At 43.6% G+C, this 25,743-nt stretch overlaps 1 protein-coding gene across 3 annotated transcripts in view; it reads right to left on the bottom strand.

The window, feature by feature from the left end:
- The window catches only part of SHROOM3 (shroom family member 3), a 173,710-nt gene that overhangs the window by 120,178 nt on the left and 27,789 nt on the right, over positions 1 to 25,743 (bottom strand). For 2 of the 3 annotated variants that reach the window (XM_067035864.1, XM_067035865.1), the window contains exon 1: positions 2,690 to 2,751. The exons of the other annotated variant lie outside the window; for it this stretch is intronic. The gene's annotated coding sequence lies outside the window, so the exon portion shown is untranslated. Of the gene's footprint in view, positions 1 to 2,689; positions 2,752 to 25,743 lie in introns of those variants that run through there. 3 annotated transcript variants of the gene reach the window in all.

The raw sequence follows: 25,743 nt of genomic DNA, 5'->3' as shown, positions 1-25,743 counted from the left end.
ATCATATGTAAATTCAACAAGCATTTATTGATCAGGCTTTGGGAGTTCAGATATGGAGAATACAAAGTCCCTATCCTTATCGAGCGCATGTTCTATTAGAGAAGACAGAAAGTAAGCAAATGATAGCTTGGCTATGGCTGCCCACGTGCTTTGTCAGAGGCATACACAAGGTACAGTGGTGGCCCAAAGACAGGGACAACCACAAAAGAATAAATCAACATTAAGGGCTTGAAGTGCTGTTGAAGGGTTTATCTTTCTTTCTCCCAACCAAATTTGCCCTTCCTCTGGTTGATCAAAAACATGGAGCTGGATCTTAAATATTCTAAGACCCCGTCCTACTTAAGGGTTCAAAATGACAGGCTCTGAATGGTTTCCCCTCTCTTGCACCAGCCTCTCCCTGGAGTATAGTTCCACCTTCCCTGCTACTTAGTTCACCTCTATCCGCCTATTTATTTGTTTAAAACGTGAACCAACTGGTCAGGTACAGTAATCTAATTCTGCATTTGGTTTGAGGCCAATGCATTGAGGGCACTCAATAAATAATGGTGCCCGGTGTGCCTTTCCTAGATCCTGGCTGCATAGGTCTGAGACGAAGCTGAGATCCTAGGAGGCAAGCCCGAGAGATAGTGGGTGAAGGGTGGTAGAGCTCTGGAGACCACAAAGGCACATTTGCTCTGATTGCCTGACCCAGATATCATACACCTGCGGGACTTGCTGCAGTGAAGCCTACACACGCAAATAGTACACCAATGAGTCGGTCACTGTGTGAACTTCTTCCTGACATGATTTTCCCAGATTCAGCCTGGGTAAAAGTACATAAGGGCTTCCCCACTGTGAGCACACAGGCCCATGTTTACTTGCCTTCATTAAAGAAATTCTCCTTCCTGTGAGTGGGTGGTTATAGCAGGGGTGAGGCAGGAGATCCCTGTTGGATGATACGGGCGTCCCAAGGGAGGAAGAGCAGGGAAAAGACAGGAAATCCTTAAAATAAAATTCCCTGGACAATGTGTGTCCATTTATCCATCAATCCGTTCATTCATCTTATCTATCTACCACGGGATAGAAGGTGAGGTTACAACGATGAATATCACAGGACCTGGCTCAAGGGTGACATTCAAGAAATATTTACGGAATTAATGACTCAAGCTTTTATGCATTAGCTTTACCTTGATTACCATTTCCTACTGGAGAACATTCTTTGCCTTCTGTATGCCAGATGTTACCTAGCATATTTCAGCCCACAGTTAACGGAGGCATCTTGGCCTGCATAAAAAGGATCTTCCAACATATTCCCTACATTCTTGAACTTAGATCCCCAAATGCCTTATTTTTAACCTTCTTCCCTGCTTTCTTCTCCCAATCTCCCTTTAAGATTCCACTGTTTGCCCCACTGTTTGGTTTCTCCTGGCTTCTGAATGATAATTCAAATACTGATTGCTTTCAGGCTACACTGGCGGTTTCCGCTTCGCCTCTAGCCTTCTCTTCCAAGTTCTGCTGTCTCAGAGAGCAAGGGGCTGGGGGGGAGTCAAGGGGATTGGTTCCCTGTTCTAGCGAGATCTCCTGGCTTGGGGGCAATTTGGCTTGTCCAGCTGTATCTCCCATTCTCTGTCTGTAGAATGGCAGGGATGCCAACTGGCCCAGGGATAGAACAAAGGTTGGTGAGCTCATAGCTGGAAGGGATGATGTATCCAAGAACAAAGCAATATTATGAGGTGAAATTCTGATTTTATGGTCCATCAATATCAAGCCTCATACCGTTTCTGGCTTTTCTGCTTCTGTGATTTTGGAGCATTACTTCTAAGGAAGAGGTCTGGATAATGATCATGACTTGTCTTCTCAGGCACAGACTCCCGTATATAGAATGGACTTGGCACAAATCAGAACACCCGGGTGTAGCTGGCTGCTAATCAAACACTGCCAGCAGGTGAGCACGAAGAACACCTGGTTTGGAGAAGCACTTCTGATGCGGGAGAGCATTTTCTAAAGTGTCACTCAAAGCAGGATTCAATTAAACTACAAGTTTGAAAAGAACTCATGTTACAAAATGAGAAATCCGTCGTTATGCCTAAAGATGCAGAAACTTTGTAGATTACAGCTACCGAAAAAGAAAGAAAGAAACCACACATACACACAAAGACACCAATGAATCATTTTTTTCCCCTGCAGAGTACACAAAACTAATTCTTTGAGCATGAACTGTGGAAGTCCCTCTAGAAGAAAACTCCTCTTTATATCTGATTATAATCATCTGGCAGCTGACAAATATGTTAGCAATGTACACAAAAGAGCAGCTAAAGTCTAAAACAAATACTACTCTCATAAGCTGAATAGAAAATGGCAAAATAAATGTCCAGTAAAGTATGGATAACCATAATTGTTCTTATATTTTAATGTTCATACATAGGAACAAACAAGCAGCTGTTATTTCTATTTAAAAAAAGAAATTTGCCAGAAATAGGATTCTCTTAGAGAAATGAGCCTCTAACGTAAAATCATCCCCCAGGCCACTGGAAGACGCATTCAACATCCACGTTGCTCTGTGTGCCACGCAACACTTGATTTACCTAATGGAGGAAGGAAGAGTAACTTCTGCTGTATTACTGCCTTCGCATCCGCCACCTCTCCCCAGAAGCCCTCATGTAGGAGCACTGGCTAATAGGAAACATAGGCCAGTGCCGCCCTCACTTACGGATTTTGCTGCCTTCTCAACTTTGGGGTCTCAAGCCTGGTAACATCAGAGCCAGGCAGCTGTCCTTGCCTAGCACCATATCCGAAACAGGCCAGCAGCAAGACTGGTACGGGAGGGGAGGACACACCAGAGGGAAGAGGAAGAGGCTCTTACTCACCATCCACTCAGAGCTGGCACTGGTTGTAAAACTACAGCACTCCCCCGTGCAGGAGCACCTCTCCGCCACCCTGCCTCAACACCAGTTTGCAGTAATAGGCTCTGCGCGGGCGTGAAAAGGAAGCGAGCTGGACCAGGAGAAATGGCCAGCAGGTGGGAAACAAACCGGAGACCCGCAAGTACTCCTCAGAGAAACATTCATTTCCCCGGGGGCTTGGTGATTCCAGGGACTCTTCAACAAAATGCACACCCCTCAAGAGTAGGGACCATGGAATTACACATGGATGTATTAGGTACTCAGTGCAGGGTTATGGGCTTCTGTTTAGAATGTCTCCCTCCCTATAACCAGAACCTTCTGTCAAAGGTGTGAGCAATTCTTCGAGACCCAAGTTAAGGTAGTTTCTGAAACCCCCCTCAAAGATCTGGCTCTGGCTGCTGCAAGGGTACTGCCTTATAAATATGTGGGGGTCGGTTATTCTCTTGCCCTCCCCCTCTTCCCCTAGAGCCCATTCCAGTTTCTACAGAGGCAAGGGCTCCTAAGTCCATGGGAGTTCTGGGTGGGTCTATGTCACTCATGACCTAATGCCCCCCTTCCTCAAGAGGTTAGGTAACTTTTTGGGTGGGCAAAAGCTGTAGAGTCTTCAGAAGTAGTAAATATACCATCTCTCTTGATCTGACCCGTGGGGACCCATTCCTATGATCAGACTGCAAGGGAAGCACAGATTTGAAGGGATCATTTCATGTCTATCTTTTTAAACTTGTTTGAAAACAAGATTCAGCCATGCCACCTTATTCCTCAAGGTCACTTTAAAGTTTTGTAGATGATGACTCAGGAAAATGAGAAGGGTCTTCATGGATGACTCATGGTATTTAAAGTGTCAAACCCACTTGGCCTGGTCACATTGTATGTTAGACAGCTAAGCTTTCACTACGACCCTTGAAAGAAGATTTTGACTAAAAGTATTTTTGATTTCTTTAACACTTTTGCAAAGAGTATAAAGGCAACCCAAGCACGGAAAATAACTAGCAAGCCATCAACCGACCAACCTCTCTTTTTAGGGGTAAATATAAACATGCAATATCAGACAATTCATTTCTGAAGTTTCTACACATTCAGTGCTATTTTAAAAAATTAGGCTAGGGACTTCCCTGGTGGCACAGTGGTTAAGAATCAGCCTGCCAATGCAGGGGACATGGGTTCGAGCCCTAGTCCAGGAAGATCCCACATGCCACAGAGCAACTAAGCCCATGTGCCACAACTACTGAGCCTGCGCCCTAGAGTCTGCAAGCCATAACTACGGAGCCCGTGCGCCTAGAACCCATGCTCCACAACAGAAGCCACCGCAATGAGAAGCCCGCACACCACAACGAATGAGTAGCCCCCGCACGATGCAACTAGAGAAAGTCCGCATGCAGCAACAAAGACTCAATGCAACCAAAACTAAATAAAATTAAATAAAAATTTAAAAAAAATTAGGCTAGACAAAAATAGAGCTTGAAGTCTCTTGTTGACTCACCTAACAGGCTTGGCAAAAGCTTTCTCTGACGTTCCCAAGAAGACAGCCTCTTAGATGTCCAGCTCCCAGTCACTCCACCCAACCTCCAATCCCAGTGCAGGTTGGGTGGTGTTGCCTAGTTCCCCTGCGCTATCTGGATGCCACTCATTGCAGAGATCGGAGTCATTAAATCCTGCCAGACCTGACCTGGAGACCTGGGAGGGGAAAGGCATTATAGAAGAGGCGCTGAACCGGGAACCTTGTATACTCCTTTCAAGGCTCAACAGAACACACAGACTTAGCAAGGTCCAGTCCTTGGCTTTGACTAATGATCCCTAGGCCTCATGATGAGGGTGCTTCCCCAGTGCAAACAACTGAAAGGGTTTTGTCTCACTTCTGACTAAGGACACTCCCACAACCTCGAAAGCTCGGAATCACCCTTAGAATACATAGATTCGTCATTCAGGGCAGAATTTTCTACCTTCATAGTTTGTTTCTCCTTTAGCGAGTCTCTCATTGGTCAGGGGAGCCAGTGACTGTAAGGCTGCATCAGCTTCTAAAGCCCCTGAGCATATGCTTCTTCTCAGAATGACATCACCCTCTGCAGAGGCTATAAGGAGAAAGGAAACATTGAATTTCACACAAGAAAAAGAGAAAAGGAGCCTGAGTTATTCAGAATAGTCTCTCTTTTTTTTGAGATCTTTCCTTCCCCTAAACATAATGTTTCTTCTGTTGTCCTCATTTTTTGCTACCAAGGTTCCATTCCTGACTACATTACCAGGCTGAGGCCAAGCCCTCAATCCTTATGTTTTCGTTAGACCTAGAAAAACAGTGCAAGACAGAGAGACTTTATCTATCTAGTGCATGTGTAAGTGTTTGGGTTCAACCCTTCCAGACCCATCTTTCCATGACATAGGATGCCCGTTCAGAAAAGCACTATAATATCTTCTTTCTTTTGAAAACTACTGGTTACTTAAATAAAATTGTATATTATACAGAACTATCTTTCCTCCCATCCAGGACTGAATTCAAAGACTATAGTTCTTGGGAAATTATAGGCAAATGGGATGGCTAGGCACATTAGGAAAAGTGACTTTAAATTAGTAGTAATTTCAGGGGTGAAGTAAAAGCCTGCTTCTGAGTCTCTGCACATACTTTCTGTGAAAAAAGCTACACAGGATGTCCATTAAATAATTACCAAATTGTTTCCCCTTGGGTTCCTAATGGTTGGGGTCTTTGTTAAACAGGTAGACAGTAATGAATTGCCCCTCAAAATCAAAATGAAATGTCGCACATCTAAACTTTCCTTTGGAAAGCTCTTTGGTATTTTTCTACCTGACAGCTAAATTGGATGATTGATTGATCGGTTGCTTTTATTATCTTTAAGACAGACTCTTGGGCTTCCCTGGTGGCGCAGTGGTTGAGAATCTGTCTGCCAATGCAGGGGACACAGGTTCAAGCCCTGGTCCAGGAAGATCCCACATGCCACAGAGCAACTAGGTCCGTGAGCCACAACTACTGAGCCTGCGCGTCTGGAGCCTGTGCTCCGCAACAAGAGAGGCCGCGACGGTGAGAGGCCCGCGCACCGCAGTGAAGAGTGGACCCCACTCGCTGCAACTGGAGAAAGCCGTCACACAGAAACGAAGACCCAACACAGCCAAAAATAAATAAATAAAGAAGCTTTCATTTAAGGAAAAAAAAAAAAAAAACGACAGACTCTTGGTTGTGGTCAAAGTGAAAATATGAGGAGTAATCAGCCCATAGCAGGAGTGCTTATCCTCTAAATTAGAACAAACTAGCAGTCATTGGAGGTGCCCTAGACTGGAATTGTTTTTGTTGTTCGAATCTGGAAATGACAACATAGAATACAGTCAGTGTCATGCAGCATGTTATTATGGGTGATGCAGCTTTAATTGGTATGTATAAGGCATGCCTGTGGAATTAGTCCTTGGAATATTGGCCAATCAGATCACTTTCAACATTTCTCAATGTTTAGTTTCATCTTATAATTAAGTAACAATGATCATTTCCTGGCAGCTAAGGACTGGCTAGAGGAGTTAGAAGCCTCATTAGGTTTATAATTTATCAAATTCTAAGCTCTTCATCTGCAGTGTGGCAAAAAGAGAAAGCATTCTCAAATTCCAAAATGATTAAAGACAATCTCCAACCATATTTCATATGTGTGTGTTCACTTGTTCTTCAAAGGCTGACTTGTTATTTTCCGAGTTTTTTTTTAAATCTTTATGTTCTTTATTTTTATTGTTTTATTTTTTTGGCTGCATTGGGTCTTTATTGCTGCACGCAGGCTTTCTCTAGCTGCGGTGAGCGGGGTCTACTCTTCGTTGCGGTGTGCGGGATTCTCATTGCGGTGGCTTCTCCTGTTGCAGAGCACAGGCTCTAGGCGCACAGTCTTCAGTAGTTGTGGCACACGGGCTCAGTAGTTGTGGCTTGTGGGCTCTAGAGCACAGGCTCAGTAGTTGTGGTGCATGGGCTTAGTTGTTCCATAGCATGTGGGATCTTCCCGGATCAGGGCTTGAACCCCTGTTCCCTGCATTGGCAGGTGGTTTCTTAACCACTGCACCACCAGGGAGGTCCCATTTTCTGAGTTTCTAAGAAACATCTGTGTATGGGCTTCCCTGGTGGCACAGTGATTGAGAATCCGCCTGCCGATGTAGGGGACACGGGTTCGTGCCCCGGTCTGGGAGGATCCCACATGCCGCGGAGTGGCTGGGCCCATGGCCGCTGAGCCTGCGCATCCGGAGCCTGTGCTCTGCAACGGGAGAGGCCACAACAGTGAGAGGCCCGCATACCGGGAAAAAAAATAAAAAAGAAACATCTGTGTATTATTATATAAGCAGGAAAAAATGTTGATGTGACTTTGATAGAGATGTATTAAACTATGTTAACACACACACACACATGCACATGCTAAAACAAAAGTAGAGTTGACAGTCCATGTTTCCTTTTAGACTCTTTTTGTGATGATTCCAAACCCTTCACTATTCATTAATTCTAGCAATAGCATCCTCTTTCATTTCTAGCCCAACTTTTTTGCATTATAATTTTTATGTGGTTTTATACCAACACTGTTTTTTTTTTGTTGTTGTTTTTTGTTTTTTGCGGTGCGCGGGCCTGTCACTGCTGCGGCCTCTCCCGTTGCGGAGCACAGGCTCAGCGGCCATGGCTCACGGGCCCAGCCGCTCCGCGGCATGTGGGATCTTCCCGGACCGGGGCACGAACCCGCGTCCCCTGCATCGGCAGGCGGACTCTCAACCACTGCGCCACCAGGGAAGCCCCCAACACTGGTTTAATCAAATGTCACCTGCTTTTACTTTCTGGAAACTCCTTTCCATATGCCTTGAGATAAAGGACGTTGGTTGAAGATGAGTTTCCTGGAGCTCCCAGACTGCCTGAGTTCCAAACCCAAACTGCCATGTAAGCATGCTTTTTGGTATTTGGGTGAGAAGGAGAGAGACAACATTAAAAATTTTGCTGAAATACAAGCGTTTCCCAACTAAGTACAAACTGTGTTGCAAGATTTCAGTGATAAGTTAATTACCTAGATTTTGTAGAATGTAGTGTGACCTTATATAAAGGGATTATGACAGTCCCTACCACGTGAGGTCAGGATTAAACGAGTTATTACAGCTCTAACCAGCACACTAAGTGCTCCATATACGCTGGGTTTTAATTCTTATGGCCTATGTTCTACTTGGGTCCCGTTACAGGAAACAGACCCAAGAAGCTAGTGTCAATGGATGATTAGCAAGAGCAGCGTGGATAAACATCAGAGTGACTCCGTGAAAGCTTAATCCCCCCAAGTAGACACAGTAGATCAAATTTCCTAGGAACGTATATTAGTTTCAATTCACCATTCTAAAACCTAAGATTAGGAGACTTTCTAGCAATCTTGGTAATGGTCCTTCCTCATTACCAAATCCCTAGCTAAAATGGTGATAGAAACCCTCCATGTTAACACACTGTCTGCCCTTGTCGTCATTTTATCATCGCCTGTTCTCTCTTCAACCCGCTGCATTCCAGCTTTCATCCTATCACTCCTTTGCAACTGCTCCTGTCAAAGTCACATCATTCTGTACTTGCCAAGGTCAGTGGTTTGTGACCATCTCAGGGGATCCCTCAGCAGCAGCATTCAACACAGGTGACTGTTCCCTCCTCAACAAACACTTTCTTTTCTTTTCTTCCACGACACCACACCCTCCTGGGTTTTGCCTCCCTCCCCCAACTCACTGACAGTTGCTTCTCAGTTGCCTTTGCTGGGTCTTCCTCCTCTCAAGGTCACTACACCCCAGGGATTGGTCTTCACATCTTTTCTCTGGTTACACTCTCTCCGGTGAGTAAATCAGGCCCTGTAACTTTAAATACTGCTTATATGTGGATGACTCTCAATTTACTCTCCCCAGCTCTCATCCCTCGCCTGGACTCCAAACTCTTATATACAACTACCTACCTAGATATCTGATTGGCTTATCAACAATGATATGTTTGAAATAAAACTCTTGCTATTCCCTGGCATCCTACACCCCTACCCCTACCCTCCAAACCTGCCGTTTTCCAGTTTTCTCCACCTTAATTAATGGCCCCATTATCCCAATTGTACAGCCCAAAACCCAGCCGTCACCGTCATTTTTCTTTCCCTTAATCTTTTATTCAATCCATCAGTACGTTAGCTGATGCTGTCTCAGAAATCTGTCTCAAATCTCATCACTTCAGCCATCTCCACTGCCACCATCGTAGAACAAGCTACTAGCACATCCTTAGATGAATGTAATAGCTTCCTCACTGGTCTCCCTTCTCCTATTCTTGCCCTTATATGCGCTAGTCCTTAAAAAGGAATCTCAGTGTTATTTTGAAGAAGTAAACTTGATAATACTGTTACCTTGCTAAAATCCTCTACAGGCCTCATGCTACATTTAGACTACAATTCAGTTCCTTACTATGGCCCATGAGGCCCTACAGCATGTGTCTCCAGCCTACCTTGTTCACTATGCTTCAGCCATACTGGCCTTTCATTTCCTTCAACATCCCAAGATTGTTCCCACCTCAAGGACCTTGCTCTTGAATTCTCCCCCTGCCTCGGATGCCCTACACCTCCATGTGGCAGGCTCCTTCTTATTATTTAGGTTTTAGTTCAAAAGTCACCTGACCTTCTCTGACACTCCTACCTAAAAGTCACCCCCCCCAATCTCTACCTTATGACCCTGTTCTATTTTCTTCATAGCACACATTACTGTCTGGAATTACCTTCTTTACTTATTTGTTTACTTGTTTATTATCTATGTGACCCCATGAGAAGTAAGGTCTATGAAAACAAATACCTCACCTATCTTATTTACCACTTCATTTCCTATATAGAGGGAAATGCCTGCCGTTTGGTGGGTACTCTATAAATATCTGTTGAATGAATGAATTATCTCTTAAGTGTAATAGCAGTTTGCAAATTATATATAATGTCCAGCTAGAACTCAACACCCAATCCAAATAATTCACCAATACATAAGAAAGGGCTGGAACCAGGAGTAAATTGAAGTGCAGTATATGTCTGACTACAGCCCACAATCAAATAAAAATTATGTTCAATTCTATGTTCTTTTGGTCCTTTCTAGGCTTTTCCTCCAATTCACCATCAAGAAGCATCAAAAGCTGATGGCAGTTACCCACATTCTCTTTCTTCTCCTTCCTCCTCTAGTTCCTAACAGGAAAAGAATACTGTGACTGATTAGATGAAAAAAAATTATTCCTTCTGCACCCCAGCTCCCTATAACCCAAAAATCATGCCCTGTTTTATTTGAAACCTGGCCTGAGCAACTCAGAAGGCACTTTCCAGCTCTCCCTTCGAGAGCAGTCAGCTGAACTTCCCTCTGTGGCTTTTTACACCTAGAGACGCAGGTGCTGCTGGAGCTCCTGCACAGGACAGCTCCACTCCGGGCTTGCACTCGGAAGGGGACACTCGGTGACAGAAATGATCTCTGACTTTATTTACCTCACTGTTATCGTCTTTCCTGTTCCATCTAATGAAATCATAAAGAAGAGTACTGGGCTAGAGGCAAGCTTACTCCTGACTCTTTTGGAACCATTTACTATAATTTTGGGCAAATCATTTACTTTCTCTGGGCATACCTTTGTTATTCATAAAATGAGAAACTTTAGTTGATGACCAATAGCTCTAACTGTCCATGGTGTGGAAATGTTTTGCTTCCAGTATGTACAACACAAATTAATTGGTGTACCTGGTTATGAGTGACATTGTCCTACTATAGTCAAAAGACAACAGAAGGTGGGGTTAACTTGGCCCAGAGGATTGGAATGAGTCCTATGTCATGGCTGCAGCTTCTACAGACGGAATTTCCAGGAATTAGTGACTTTCCATTGTATATTTTATAGTTTTTAAGACCCATACATGAGGGACTTCCCTGGTGGTCCAGTGGTAAAGAATCCGCCTCACAATGCAGGGGATGCGGGCTCGATCCCTGGTTAGGGAACTAAGATCCCACATGCCATGGAGCAACTAAGTCCATGCACCACAACTACTGAGCTCGTGTGCCTCAACTAGAGAGCCTGTGTGCCGCAAACTACAGAGCCCACGCGCTCTGGAGCCTGCGTGCCACAACTAGAGGGAGAAAACCCGCATGCCACAACTAGAGAGAAGCCTGCGCACCACAACGAAAGATCCCGCATGCCTCAACAAAGATCCCACGTGCCGCAACTAAGACCCGACGCAGCCAGAAATAAATTAAAAAAATAAATAATAAAATAAACCTTAAAAAAAAAAAAAGACCCATACGTTCACCAAAGACCCCAAAATTTCTATCTTCAGCCCAGCTCCCAATTCTAGACACCACATTCATATACCCAACCACCTAGTCAACATCTTCATCTGATGTCAATAGGTATATTTAATTTAAAATGTTTCCAATCTCTCCCCAAAGCCTGTTCAACTTGTCATCTTCTCCATCTCGGTTGACGGCAATACCATCCATTGGGTGCTCAAGCCTGAAACCTTTACTCCTTTCTGTCTCTCCCTCCACATCTAATCTTCCAGAAGATCCTGTCATGTCAACCTGCAAAACAAATCCAGAATCCAAGAGCATCTCACCATTTCCCCTGCCGTCATCCAGGCCCCAGTATCATCTTGTCCCTAGATTATTGCCAGGCCTCCTCACTGGCATTCCTTCTGTCCCTGCCTCTCCTCCCCAGTCTTTTCACAACCAGAGTGATTCTTTTGAAACACGACTCAAGTCATGTCAATTCTCCGCTCAAAACCCTGCAAGGTTTCCTCATTTCCCTCAAGTTCTTACGATGGTCTGCAAGTCCTCATGTGCTCTCCTCCTCCCCACCCACCCATCACTTCTTCACCTGATCCATTACTGCTCTCCCTCACCCCCAACTCTGCTCCAGCCACAGTGGCCACCTTGTTATTTCTCAAACACACCAAGCATGCTGCTTTCTAAGGGCCTTTGCACAGAAAATTCCCTTTGCTCAGCATCCCCAGGACTACCTCCCACTCCGCCTTCAAATGTCACTTCTGTATTGAGACCAACCCTGATCTCCCCCTTTAAAGTTACAACCCGCTTCCCTCCTCCCTACCCTAGAGGTTCTGATCCATTTTCTCCCCATGCACTAATCATTTAATATTCTTTATAATGTAGTTAAGCATTATGTTTAATCTTTATTGCCTATACTCCCGCCCTAAGTATAATCTCAATAAAGGCAAGGTTTCTGGTATGTTTTGTGCCTGCCACAAATAGACACTCAGTTAAATACATGTTGAGTGAAATGAAGAATGAGTATCACCACGGGTTAGGAGTATCCCAATGTCTGTGCCCTCACTGCACCCACTTCCTAGAAAAGCTTGTCTAAAGTTTACTTAGCACGGTCCAGATCCCCTCTCGGTTGAGCCCATCCTATTATCAAGACTCTCATAAGATCCAGCCTGTTCACTGAACCACAATGGCACATAAGGACAATCCTCGCTTTCTTGGATTTTAAGCCTATTTCCTCCATTGAGCTGTGGATTTCAGAAACAGGAAAAAAAAAAAAAAAAACAGTGATCCATAATCAATTAATTTGCTAATACTGAAAAAGAAGCAAAATATCGTGCTAACGTAAGATCTAGGCTTCCTTTCTCCTTTCCTTTCCTCCTCACATCAACTTTAACTCTACAGTTTTTTTATATCTCACCTTCTAAAATTTTTTAAAGCCATCTATACATTTCTTTGGGTAAATCATACCTATATTTTCAATGCCTTTTTGTATAGACCTGTTTGTCTGCCCAACTATCATAAAGCAGGATTCGTAATTCCAAAAGGCCCGTCTGGTAGTCCAATACAGAGAAAGGAAGTGAAACCATTTGAAAGGAGATTCCTATCAAAGGAGAGTTGCCAGTGTCAAATTATAGTAACTCACTTGGTTCTAATATTTACAGCTTCTATAGGTTGGAATCAATACCCCATCTTCTGAATTACCTTTGTTAATGAAAAGAAACAGTAAGACTTTTGCAAAGCAGAGGAATGTATACTCCCTTAAATTTATGATAATCACAGGCTATGATAATCTTAGGAATTGCTGATTTCCTTGGCAGTTGACCTTCAGAGAGCTTGAAACAAGTATTCTCCCTAAATCCTTGTATGGCCATCATCAGGTACAGCATGCAAACAAGGGAGAACGCTACACTGGAGGGAATCTCTGACTGGTGGAGGTCTCACTGGCATAACTGTAAAACCTGAAACTTAAGGTTTTTTTGTTTTGTTTTGTTTTTTAACACATTAGAACTAATTCAGCCACAAGTCCCTGAAGACATGGCTATTGGGTTGTATCTTATTCTGGAGGGTCTGACTCAGGCCCCAGGTTTCAGACTGTTCTTAAGATTTACATGCACCTGAGCCTCTCCCCACTGCAGGCTTCTCTCCAGAAGCTCCTTGATTTACCTCCTGGGACTAGTCAGGAAGTTGGGAGAAAGTCTGAGAAAAATGTTAGAGAAAAAGTCCATGCCAGCATCCCCCAAAGTGGTGTGAACCTAACAAATAATAATAAACAGTATAACATGGACAAACAGGGCTTATATACTGTGACATGTCTATAGAGTTCTAGGAAACACAATCATAGACTCATCAGCCTGGCAATGACTAATCATTTGAGCTTTTTGGACAGACTCCCAAGAGTCTGAATTAAAACCCCAAAGTTCTACAAACACTGTCTGTGATTACAAATTCAAGAATGATGAGACAATGCTGCTCTTGGTGGCCACTGTCAGCCACTGTGTCATCATGGTACATACAAAAGACAGTATTTTACAGTGATATGGGCAAACATCCAATGCCTGGGAAAACAATGGTGCTCTTATTATAAAGCAAAAATATATAATGAGAACAGGGGATTTGGGGCAGACCAATCAAATTTCAAATCCCAGATCTGTCATGTACCATGTGATCTTGAAATCAAGGCATTTCACCTTTCTGAGCTTTAATTGCTTCATCTGTAAAGAGGGACAGTACCATCTACCTATAAGGACTGTTGCAGATAAAATGCCTGACATAAATGGAAGCTACTTTATGTAATTCTACCCAGGTTAAATTAAGATTATATTTCTAAATTCCAACAATTTCTTAATTGCCATTCCTTAACTGCAAACCCTGTTATCAGACATTGTGTGTGTGTGTGTGTGTGTGTGTGTGTGTGTGTGTGTGTGTGTGTGTGTGTGTGTGTTCGCGCGCGCGCGGTACGCGGGCCTCTCACCGCTGTGGCCTCTCCCGTTGCGGAGCACAGGCTCCGGACGCGCAGGCTCAGCGGCCATGGCGCACGGGCCCAGCCGCTCCGCGGCATGTGGGATCTTCCCGGACCGGGGCACGAACCCGCGTCCCCTGCGTCGGCAGGTGGGCTCTCAACCACTGCGCCACCAGGGAAGCCCCAGACATTTTTATTGTTAGTGCATCTTGGAGATGAATGGTAAGCAGTATCTGAGACAGACAGTGGGTATGCATATTTAAGAAGGATCAGTTTAAGAAAGAACAGTTTTAAGTCACCTTTTTTAGTGGAAATGCAGCAACAAGCAGCATTTGTGAAACTCAACTTATTTAAATACCAACAATTAATGTTCAGACAAGTAGGTTTACTTTTAAGGTAGTGGATGATCCTTTCTCACTAAAGATGAGGAAAATTTTAAAATAGTCTCAACCTAGAGATGGAAAATCCCATGATCATTTTTATCATTAGAATCACTGTTCACTTGGAGGGAGTGATTTTTCTTTCTTTGGATTTCCTAGCATTGCAGGTTACATGATTGAGGGTTAGCCTGATGAAATGGCCCTACCTGCTTCCTCATTACAGCTCTCCAATGCTTTAGTCTGAAGTTGTTTTTTTTAAAAAATATTTATTTATTTGGCTGCGCTGGGTCTTAGTTGTGGCATGCGGGACCTTCAGTGTGGCATACAGAGTCTTTAGTTGCGGCACGTGTCACGTGGGATATAGTTCCTTGACCAGGGATCAAACCCAGGCCCCCTGCATTGGGAGCGTAGAGTCTTAACCACTGGACCACCAGGGAAGTCCCAGTCTGAAGTTTATATAACGCCATCCCTCCTACACAGTTATGAAACATTCCCAGGTACAGTCTGCCCCTCTGTTCCACTTCCTTCATTAGTAAAATGAGAGGTCAACGGTAAAGCAAGCTGAGTGACACCCAGACTCAACTGAGCCTTCAACAAAGATTTAGTGACCACCTACCCTATGCCAGGCACTGTGCTAGGCTCCGAGAGGTGCAATGGTAAACCAGATGGACACAGCCCTTGCTCCCAAGTTGCTTAAAGTCTAAAGATAAATAAGTGTACGATACCATGTAGTTGGTTATGGGGTAGACAAAGATATGATATTATGAGAATACTCAGCAGCTTTAGGGAGGGAAGGACGAGCGTTCTACAAAAGTAACGTGCGCCAAGGTAGGGGGAGAGAGAAAGCATGGTATGCTTAGGCACTGGAAGTGGACTGGAGTGTGAAGCAGGAAAGTAAGCAGGGCCTGGGCCCTGGTCAGGTACGAGGCTGGAGAAGAAAACCTTGCATACTGTGTATAAATCTTGACTTTTATCCTGAAGGCAATGTGGAACAATTAGGACTTTAAGTTATTCAAGAGAGGACAGACCAGGGGTCCCCAACGCCCTGGGCTACTGACCGGTTAGGAACCGGGCTGCACAGGGGGAGGTGAGTGGCGGGTGAGAGAGCGAAGCTTCATCTGCTGCTTCCCCATCGCTTGTTATTGCCTGAACCGTCCCTGTGCCAAAAAGGTTGGAGACTGCTGGGATAGACAGAAGGAAAGGGAGGAGGGGAGAAAGAAAGGGAGGAGGGGGAGAGAGAGGTCATCACTGTTGAAAATGGAAAGATTTGTCTCAGGTCCCCCGAAGAAGAATGTCCTCTTGTATTTCATCTTGGCATAGCTGCATAAACAAGTAGCTAGCTATTTCAGGTTATTTGGGTTTTGTTTTTTTGAAAACAAAAAATTTAAGGCCTATAGTTTTTCATCAGGAAATTTTAAACCATATGTTTGATAGCACCTATTAGAACTTCCTTTGGGGTGCATGAAGCTGAAACTGTAACCATACTGCCACTGTAGTTTGGAAATATTTTGGTCTCCTGGGGAGGCAAGGATTTGGCTGATCATCTCATTTAATACAGGAACTGCATCCCAAAGGCAATGAATAAACTAGGAGTGTGACATTAAACTATTTTTTTTTTTTTTTTTTTTTTTTTTTTTTTTTTTTTTGCGTTATGCGGGCCTCTCACTGTTGTGGCCTCTCCCGTTGCGGAGCACAGGCTCCGGACACGCAGGCCTAGCGGCCATGGCTCACGGGCTTAGTCGCTCCGCGGCATGTGGGATCTTCCCGGACCAGGGCACGAACCTGTGTCTCCTGCATCGGCAGGCGGATTCTCAACCACTGCGCCACCAGGGAAGCCCTAAACTATTTCTTTTTTAAAAAAAATTAATTTATTTTATTTTTGGCTGCATTGGGTCTTCATTGCTGCACACAGGCTTTCTCTAGTTGCGGCGAGCGGGCTTCTCATTGTGGTGGCTTCTCCTGTTGCAGAGCATGGGCTCTAGGAGCACAGGCCTCACTAGTGGTGGTGCGCGGGCCCAGGCGCTCCACGGCATGTGGGATCCTCCCGGACCAGGGCACGAACCCGTGTCCCCTGCATTGGCAGGCGGATTCTCAACCACTGTGCCACCAGGGAAGCCCCATTAAACTATTTCTGTTCTCCTTATACAATTCAAGGATGCCTGAATTACTGAGCAAGGCTTACAGATCAGCTTTGCACATGAGGACCTTTTCACTCCCGACAATAACGTAATATGCAGTATCATTGTACTGAGGTTAGGGAGGGGACAAGAGGTCATAGGGGAAAAATTATAATTCATATACTAGTATTCCTTTTAACTCAGAAAACTATTAAAATCCATTACAGACTACCTCAACCTTTTTTACAAATATGCCAACTCTCACCTGGCTTTAATTCAAACAAACTTTCCAATGTTCAATATTATTATTAAATCCAGGAAGGATTTGAGGCATGTCTGAAAGATGTAACATATATGTTTACTCCATATTAGTCCAGATGTGCTTTTAATACACTGATTCGGTGTCAGACACTTTGTTCTCATTTCTGTCTGGCTTCTTCAAGCACAGCCGAACTTAAGAAACACCATGTAACCACCTTTTGTAAAAATGTAACGGAGGAGGGACACAGGGCACCAAATTTTAACATGTAGTGAAAATGGCCCTCGCTGGGAATTCTCATGCCCCACTTCCTCTCTTGCAAACCGGAATAACAAGGCTTCTGAAGTGAGTTAGGCTGAAGCAAACGTGGCTCATGCTTCATCTCCCAGGAAACCCAGAAACTTCCCAAGAATGAGGTTACAGCAGCAAAGCGGGCAGCCGAGTGAACCTTGGAGCTGTAATATACTGTCTTCGGCACACAACGGTGCTTCAGTGTCAAAGCCACAAGACCAAGGGCAGGCGCAGCAGCCAGAAGAAAGCCTCTATCTGGACGTGCAAAACTGATCACAGATAGGTGGGCCTGGACGAGAGGGCAGGAGTACAGCCCGCTGAGATGTCTGAATGCAGAGCATCTCCTGCAAGTGTTTAGCACTCTGGCATTTTCAGGAGAAATAAAAGGGAGCTGTGAAGGTTTTATAGTAATTTTATTTATGTGTTAAGACTACCAAATAACTCTTTTAGAATGTCCATTTCTCTCCTACATAAATGGATATTTTTAAAATATTTGATTAGGAAAACGGACATAAGATAAATTTTAAATCCATGTACATGAATTACAAATATAAACAACTGGGAATTAAAAGCAGAACAAAACTAAACGAGAGTTTCTCTCAGAACTGGACCTAAACTCTCTCTACTTTAGAAAGAACATGCAGAATCCTCAGTTAAGGTACATCTGAGGTGCAGGGAACTTATTTGCTCCCTTCCCCTCCACCAAGGTCTCTTATTTCAAATTCCAAGAGTGTTCTTTCGGTTTCACACTCCCAGCTAACACTGCTGAAAAGCACTTTGTGTTTCGTGCAAATCTGAAGCTAAACAGGAAAGACGCAGAAAAAGATTTTTGAAGCATAAGTTTGAAGACCATAGTTCGGTATCCTGATTGTCAGTTATCAGGAGAAAAGGCCTTTATTTAAGAAATGTTCAACTGAATAAGAATTTTTAAAATACCATCTTTCTTAAAAGAAATATCTGTGGGGACTTCCCTGGTGGTCCAGTGGTTAAGAATCTGCCTTCCAATGCAGGGGACACAGGTTCTGATCCCTGGTCCGGGGACTAAGATCCCACATGCTGCAGGGCAACTGAGCCGGCAGGCTGCAATGAAGACCCCATGCAGCCAAAAATAAAATAAATAAATATTAAAAAAAGAAAAGGAAATATTTGTGTCAGTTGGATGGGAAAATGTAGAATGTTCTTGCTAAGTCCTTGGAAAGGTCCAGGTCGTCGTGTGGACTTCATTATACGTGAGGAGTTCGGAGACGGGGCCCAGTGCTTTCCTTGGGCCCACTCCACCGCGCCCCCGTCACCCCCGCCCCCGCCAGCAATAAGCTCTCTAGCTAGGAGTTAAGTTTTATAAACTGCTAAGTGACCAGACAGACAGACTGGCTCTGCAAGGTAATGTTTCCAATTTGATTCATGCTTATGGTCTTTGACCTTAGCAGTCATTTGCAGTCCAAGTGCCAACAGACATTCTGAAGGGTGGTGCACTGAGTGATAAGGTTAGACTTTCAGACTTGGGTTCAGACTTCTTGCCCTGCTGTCCTCAGACTTGGGAAAGCAGGAAATACATGTTGTAGAAAAGGAAGGAAAGAAGAGGAAAGGGTAAGAAGAGAAACAAACCGAAATACATTTCTTGAAGGCGAAATATCCCAAACTTGAGTCATAAAAGAAGTCAAAAGCATAAAATATATCTTATAGGGAGCTCTTTCCCCTAAAATAAACAAATATAGCACTAAGAGAGTAAACAAAGGTGAACTGTAAATCAAAATCTTCTGCCTAATGCATTCCTGGAGTTTCTTCCTGAGCACAAATGCCAGTGAGAAATGGGTGTTCAGGAACCCAGACAGGGCAGAGGTTAGGGCAGATGAGTCGAGTCATTTTCATTAGAGAGATAAGATCACCTGGCCCTCTTCAGTAGCTTTAATAGCTAATGGCCCTCCATCTGACTCTGATTCTCAAAACCATAAACTGAGAAGGAGATACTCCTCTGCTTTTAGCCATCGCTACCCACAATTTAAGCAAAGACAACACAGGGAATGACAAAAATACTCAGTCATCAATAAGATTCACCATTACATCCGTGCTTTGCTGGCAGACTTAGTTCTCCAAGGCCTCCTTGCCTCCACCACGGGAAAAATATGCCTTCCAGGTCCCATTTTTTTGTTCCTTCTCAAACCAAACTCCCTGGAATATAATCTCTATTTGCTTAAAGAGGGCTCTGGAAAACTAGAGAATCTTTATCTGCCTGTGGGAAATGGAATTAGCTGAAAACCTAATGGAAACTTCGGTAGGAGTACCATGGTGAATAGTTAAATATTTACAACATAAGAACCAGTTGATTTGAAAACAAATGTACAAGCGCCTGGCTTCCTTCCCTGCCTCAGGAATCAAGAATGTTCCCTTGCTGAGAGCCTGCCATTTTATTGACATTCAAGTAAGAACTGACTCCAGGAAAAGAGGGTAGCAATGAGAGCAGGAACTACAGTTCTGCAAACCGGTACTGTACAATACTAGATGAGTTCATTGTGACATAGCTACCCTTTAAATGGCAAATTCACAAAGACGAAATGTCTAGGGAAAGCAAAGGATTATTTTGACATCAAGTACAGGAGTGCGCCCATGAAAACTCACCAGTCTACTTACCCACATGTTCAAAACTAAATAGGATACAAAGAATGTAACAAGATCTAAATTATATCAAACTAAAACAAAAATCTAGAACCATATTCTATAGACAACTGGGACCTGTATCCCACCTAAGGTGGCAGGAAAAAGAAATAATGGGGGAGAGAAAATAAAGCATCACTGAAACCACTGTATAAATAAATAAACAACCTCCAAGGCTCGATGTCCCAAGTTGGCTTTGGTGCAAAGGTGGTGGTTTGGGAATTAGGAAACTGAATAAAATAACTCTTATTAGAAATCCTTTGTACTGTTGGTGTTTTGTCTCTTTCAGTGTCAGTCAGTTCAACTTCTCTGAAGTGAGCTTTTGGGAGTGTCAGTCGGACGTCCTCAGGTAACTTTGCCTGTAACAGATCACATGAGCTGGGGGTTCCTAACTTCCTGGTGACAGGTGTAGGCCAAGTGTGAGGCTTTCCATGGTGCTAAGACTCTGCCCTTGATTGATAGGAGGCTTTTTAAATAAACCTCAAACTTGGCAGTAAGAGGCTCTTGGAGCTGGAAAAACAAAGGAGAAAACTACAAAAATCCCACTGAAGTCAGCTTCACTTTTCTGGACTTTTTCCATCATAAGGGGCCGCTTTGTGTTTTGCATTCCCTTTTGAGGGCTGAATGTCTGAGGATTTTCCTTTGGGTCATCCCTTCAGATCACACAATGGTGCAGGTAAGGTGCTGTTTGCTGGCAGAACCTCAGCTATGAGGCCAGAGGACTGACCCAGGGAAGAGGGCCCCTTTATTCTCTCATCTGCTTGTGGGATAGAAGTCACTTTTGAATGATTTCAAAGATTCATTAAGGATGGGGAAATGCCTCTAGGCCATGATGAAGGACTGAGAGTTATGTAGTTGTGCGGTCCCTCATCCTGGTGACCTGAGCTCCCCCCTTCTCACTGCCTCTGACGCTGGATGTCCCCAAAGAGTTTTCTGCTGCCCTTTCATCCCCTGCCTCTTTCTCCACTTGCATTTATTAGCCCCTGCAGGCAGGCTTTGGAGCTCACACTTGTCCAGACTGTTCTGCCTCAATTGCCAAATCCGCTGCCTCTCCTCAGTGTCCCCCAGCATCCCACTTCAGTGTCAGCATTGCTAACCACCCCCTCCCCTTCAGACTTTCTCCCTGGCCCTTCCAGAACAACCTGCCCTCATTATACCTCCCTGTGGCGCTTTTGCTGTACTGGTTCTTCCTCTAAGTACCAAGGTACACAGCCCTCCTCTCTCTTCCTCTCTCCACTGCTTCTGGCCCCTTCCTCAGCATCTCATCATTCTCATCTGTAATGATAACCTTTATGTAGATAATTTCCAAATCTATAGCACCGCTTCAGATGCTTTCCCCCCGCCTCTTTGTCCTACATTTCCAACTGCCTATTGGACACCTTCACAAGCAGAGCCTAAGACCAGTTCAAGAGCAAAATCATCACCTTTTTCAAAACCAAAAAGTCCCAGATCCCCATCCTGAATAGCTTATTGCTACTAACGACCTCACAATTCCAGAAGTCAATGGGTTCCAACATCCCTGCCAATTAGGGATCAAATCCAGGGCCCATTCTGACCATCCTGTGCCTTCCATTCTTAGTATCACCACACTAATTCAGGTCTTTGTGCCCTTTTCCCCTAAACTACACGTCTTTTCTCTTACAATAAAAATACTAGCTTGCCCTCTCACTGCCATTCTTCAACGGCGTGAATCCCCAAGCTTCCAATAAATTTCTTTCTACACACTTCAGGTCTTTCACCACTTGCTCTCATACCTCTGCTAAAGTAAGTGGGCAAGAGACCAATAACAAAGGATTATTTAGTATTTTGGAAAATTTTAAAATAGGAGAATGGGGCTTCCCTGGTGTCACAGTGGTTGAGAGTCCGCCTGCCGATGCGGGAGACACGGGTTCGTGCCCCGGTCCGGGAGGATCCCACGTGCCGCGGAGCAGCTGGGCCCGTGAGCCATGGCCGCTGAGCCTGCGCGTCCGGAGCCTGTGCTCCGCAGCGGGAGAGGCCACAGCAGTGAGAGGCCCGTGTACCGCAAAAAAAAGGAGAATGCTTTTATGTTTACAAATTTCACTAAACTGTGAGGACATTTGGTCAGTGGCTTCATTAAACCTCTTTAAGGGCAAGCTGCTCCCCCAAGACTGGATTGGTATGTACAGAAAAGTCATATACCAGGTCCAAGCACCACGACACAGGGGTTCACCCCGTGATCACAGGGCTTGGCCTGAGAACTCATCAAAGTAAATCATTCTTCCTTCAAATACAATGTAGGTCCCAAGTTCAAATGAAGGGCCCCCAGTATTCTATTTTTAAAAAGGAGGATTTGGATTTCCCTGGTGGCGTGGTTGTTAATACTCTGTGCTCCCAATGCAGGGGGCCCGGGTTCGATCCCTGGTCAGGGAACTAGATCCCACATGCATATCAAAACTAAGGAGCCCACCTGCCACAACCAAGACTCAGTGCAACAAAGTAAATAAATAAATGTTTTTTAAAAATAAAGAAAGGGGGCTTCCCTGGTGGTGCAGTGGTTGAGAGTCCGCCTGCCGATGCAGGGGACACGGGTTCGTGCCCCGGTTCGGGAAGATCCCACATGCCGCGGAGCGGCTGGGCCCGTGAGCCATGGCCGCTGAGCCCGCGCATCCGGAGCCTGTGCTCCGCAACGGGAGAGGCCACAACGGTGAGAGGCCCGTGTACCGCAAAAAAATAAAGAAAGGAAGGAAGGAAGAAAGAAAGAAAGATTATATTCTTCAAAATGACAATTTCATTAACGACAAAGAAAGGCTGTGCACTGCACATGATCTGTATAAAAAGACACGCTAACTGTCTTCCCTGGACCAGGACTAGATCCAGCACTGGAAGAAAAAATAAGCTGTAAAGTACATTATTGTGCCAGTTGATAAAACTGAAATACAAATAGTAGATTAAAGTACTGTATCCTTGTTCCAATGACTAGAGTTGATAATTGTACTGTAGTTACAGTACAGAGAATATCCCTATTCTTAGGAAATATACACTGAAGTATTTAGAAGTAAAAGGGCCATCTGTAACTTACCCTCAAGTGGTTCAAAAAATATCAGAGATAGATGGCACATACGATACAGCAAGTGGGGTAAAAGATCGGTAATATGTGAATCTGGGTTAAAGATACCTGAGTGTTCTGTGAGCTATTCTTATTCTTGCAAATTTTCTATAATTTTGAAATTATTTTCAAAAAAAAAAGTTAGAAGATTTTAAAGAATTAAGTCCTTAATATATGTATTATTCATAAGCAGGGGAGCCCTGCACATTCCAGAGAATCAAAAATATTTGAGGAATGAATGTCCAGTACAAAAACCTTCTTTATTTATGTTCATGACATTCACCTTTCCATGCTTTCCAACATCCTGTTCCTAAATTTAGCTCAAATTACACTGATGTGAAGACAAATTGGTGGATTGCATAATACAATATATATGTATACAAATATATATAGATACTATAAGCAAAATACAATATATGTATACAAACACATATGTGTTTATTATGTCAAGTTGTCATTCTAACATTTCATATTTTAGCACTAAAAAATCAGCGTTCTACAGGACTATCCAAGTATTGTAAACTTAGCCATCATTTTAATCTTTTAAAACATTTTTTAATTGAATTATACTTAATTTACAATGTTGTGTTAGTTTCAGGTATACAGGAAACTGAGTTAGTTTTATATATATATATATAAGCTACCATTTAAAATTAAGATTCTATGTGTTAATTGCTGGTTAAACAAATAGAATAAATGTGGGCCAATTCCTATAACTCAGAACACCTTAGAGGACTAAATTCTTTGATAATTAACAGAAAAAGACCCCAAATAGGTTAAATTCCATTTCTGTAATGCAGTGAGGTAGTCAAACATATTAGTACATATTACAAACATATTAGTACAGGTCTATAAGGTTGAAGTCTGAAAAATATCTGACTGTGGTCAAAGGTAAATTTCCTTAGGTAACAAAATCTTTCTTTAGTCCTTTTATCAACGGATCATTATTCTAACAGAGTCCTCATAATGTCACCATCCTGGACAGGAAAACATTCAGTTAAAATATTTAAATGCTATTCAAACACCAACATGGGCTATTATTTAAAGCAAATAAACCCTTTGGGAAAGGAATAAAATTTCGTCCATTAGGTCAGCTCTGTAGACACAGCCTATCATTCTGCTGTATAATAACAACAGCAGCAGCTGGCATTATGGATCTCACACTATGTGCCCTGTTCAAGTCTCAATGTTTTATATGCCCTCAACCCTCTTACTCTTCACGTAAATTCTCCGAGGTAAGTACTATCATTAACTCCATTTCACAGATGATGAAATTGAGGCACTGAAAGGTTAAGAGATTTGCTCAAGGTCTAGTCTAAAGCAGAACTAGGTCTTGAACACCAGCAATCTGGCTCCAGAGTCTGTGCTCTTAACCACTAGTTGTATTTATTTAGATGAAACACAAGCTGCTCGGATTCAGCTTTCAACTGTGAAGGCGATTTTTAAATACGCATTCACCTAGCTTTTACTTCCTGAGATTTCCTCCCAGTTCATATTGCTTATATTACCTATTTAACTTTGCTATCAGTTGTATGTTAATTTCTGCATTAGGGAAACCCAACTGGTAGGCAAAGAAACTGGATTATTGTTTTTTAAAACATGATTTAGGATCCAGGAAGCAGGAAATGCAAGAGGGTTGATCCTTTCAGGATTCCAAACCAGATTATTAGAATCACAGACTCTCACGGCCCCATAGGATGCCTGAATCTCTATAGTTTGACCCTGACTCAAGGCCCTTCTATTTTCCAACAATTCTAATTGTTAGAAAAGTCTTCTTAATGTCAAACTTGATATCTGCCTCCCTTTAGCGGCCCTCTGGAGTCTAATCCTGCTTTTGCATAATAATCCTTGATGTACTGAAAGGGAGACACAACCCCTGTGAGTCTTCTCTACGCTAAGATAAATATGACCAGCTGTGACGACCATGAAGCTGGAGACTTAGATTAGTGTGAGGTTCACCAAGTGAAAGCTTTATCTTCCTCACTTGATGCACCACTCACATTTTATTTTATTTTTGGCCATGCCACATGCCTTGTGGGATTTTAGTTCCCCAACCAAGGATGGAACACGGGCCCCAGCAGTGAAGGCGCTGAGTCCTAACCACAGGCGCTGAGTCCCTGGACCACCAGGGAATTCGCACCACTCACATTTTATATACGTATTTGAGACTGAGAGACCAGATTGTTCTTTGATTCTGTCGCCTGATCAAAACTCCAAATCTCAGCTAATCCTGCATTTTATAGATTCAACTCAATTCATTTTATATACCCAATGCCTTTCAGTTGGCTCCATAATTATTGGAAGAAGGCTTCCCCTCTTTCAGGACTTGGCTATGGGCACCTATCCTTGGTTAAGGATCCTACATGCCAGAGTGCCTCCCCTTGGCCCCCTCCCTCTGCCCCTTCACATGCACCACCAATGGGTTGGTGCTCAATCACCTCTAAAATTCTTAGCTGTAAAACAGCCGCAGAGGAGCAGGATGATGATTTATTTTCAACTTCAAACGGGATTTGTAAACACTGTGATAAATGAGGAGAGGCCCCAAAGCTGCATTCCTCTAGCAGGTCCTCTTAAATGGAAACACACTGCACTTCAGCATTAGTTGGCATAAATCATTCATTTCAAATCAGGGCTGAACTCTGCCAGCGTACCTGTCAGGCGCCTTTCTCATCTGAGCCCCTGAAGAGCACATGTCAGTCGAAATTACAGGCAACTGGCCAGTCACTGTGTCCCAGAAGACTAGACAGCACAGATTTCAAATCCATTAACTATGCTTTCGGTTGAAAGTGGTACTTGCAATATGCACTAAATAAAGGGACTTTTTTTAGGAAAGAGAAAAGTTTAGACGTGTCTTCAAATGTGCTTGACCCTTCTGTGGTCTCTCATATGCTCCTG

Source organism: Kogia breviceps, chromosome 6, assembly GCF_026419965.1.
Source record: "Kogia breviceps isolate mKogBre1 chromosome 6, mKogBre1 haplotype 1, whole genome shotgun sequence".
Classification (NCBI taxonomy): Eukaryota; Metazoa; Chordata; class Mammalia; order Artiodactyla; family Physeteridae; genus Kogia; species Kogia breviceps.
The sequence above is the reverse complement of the archived record's forward strand: the minus strand, read 5'-3'. Positions and strand labels throughout refer to the sequence as shown.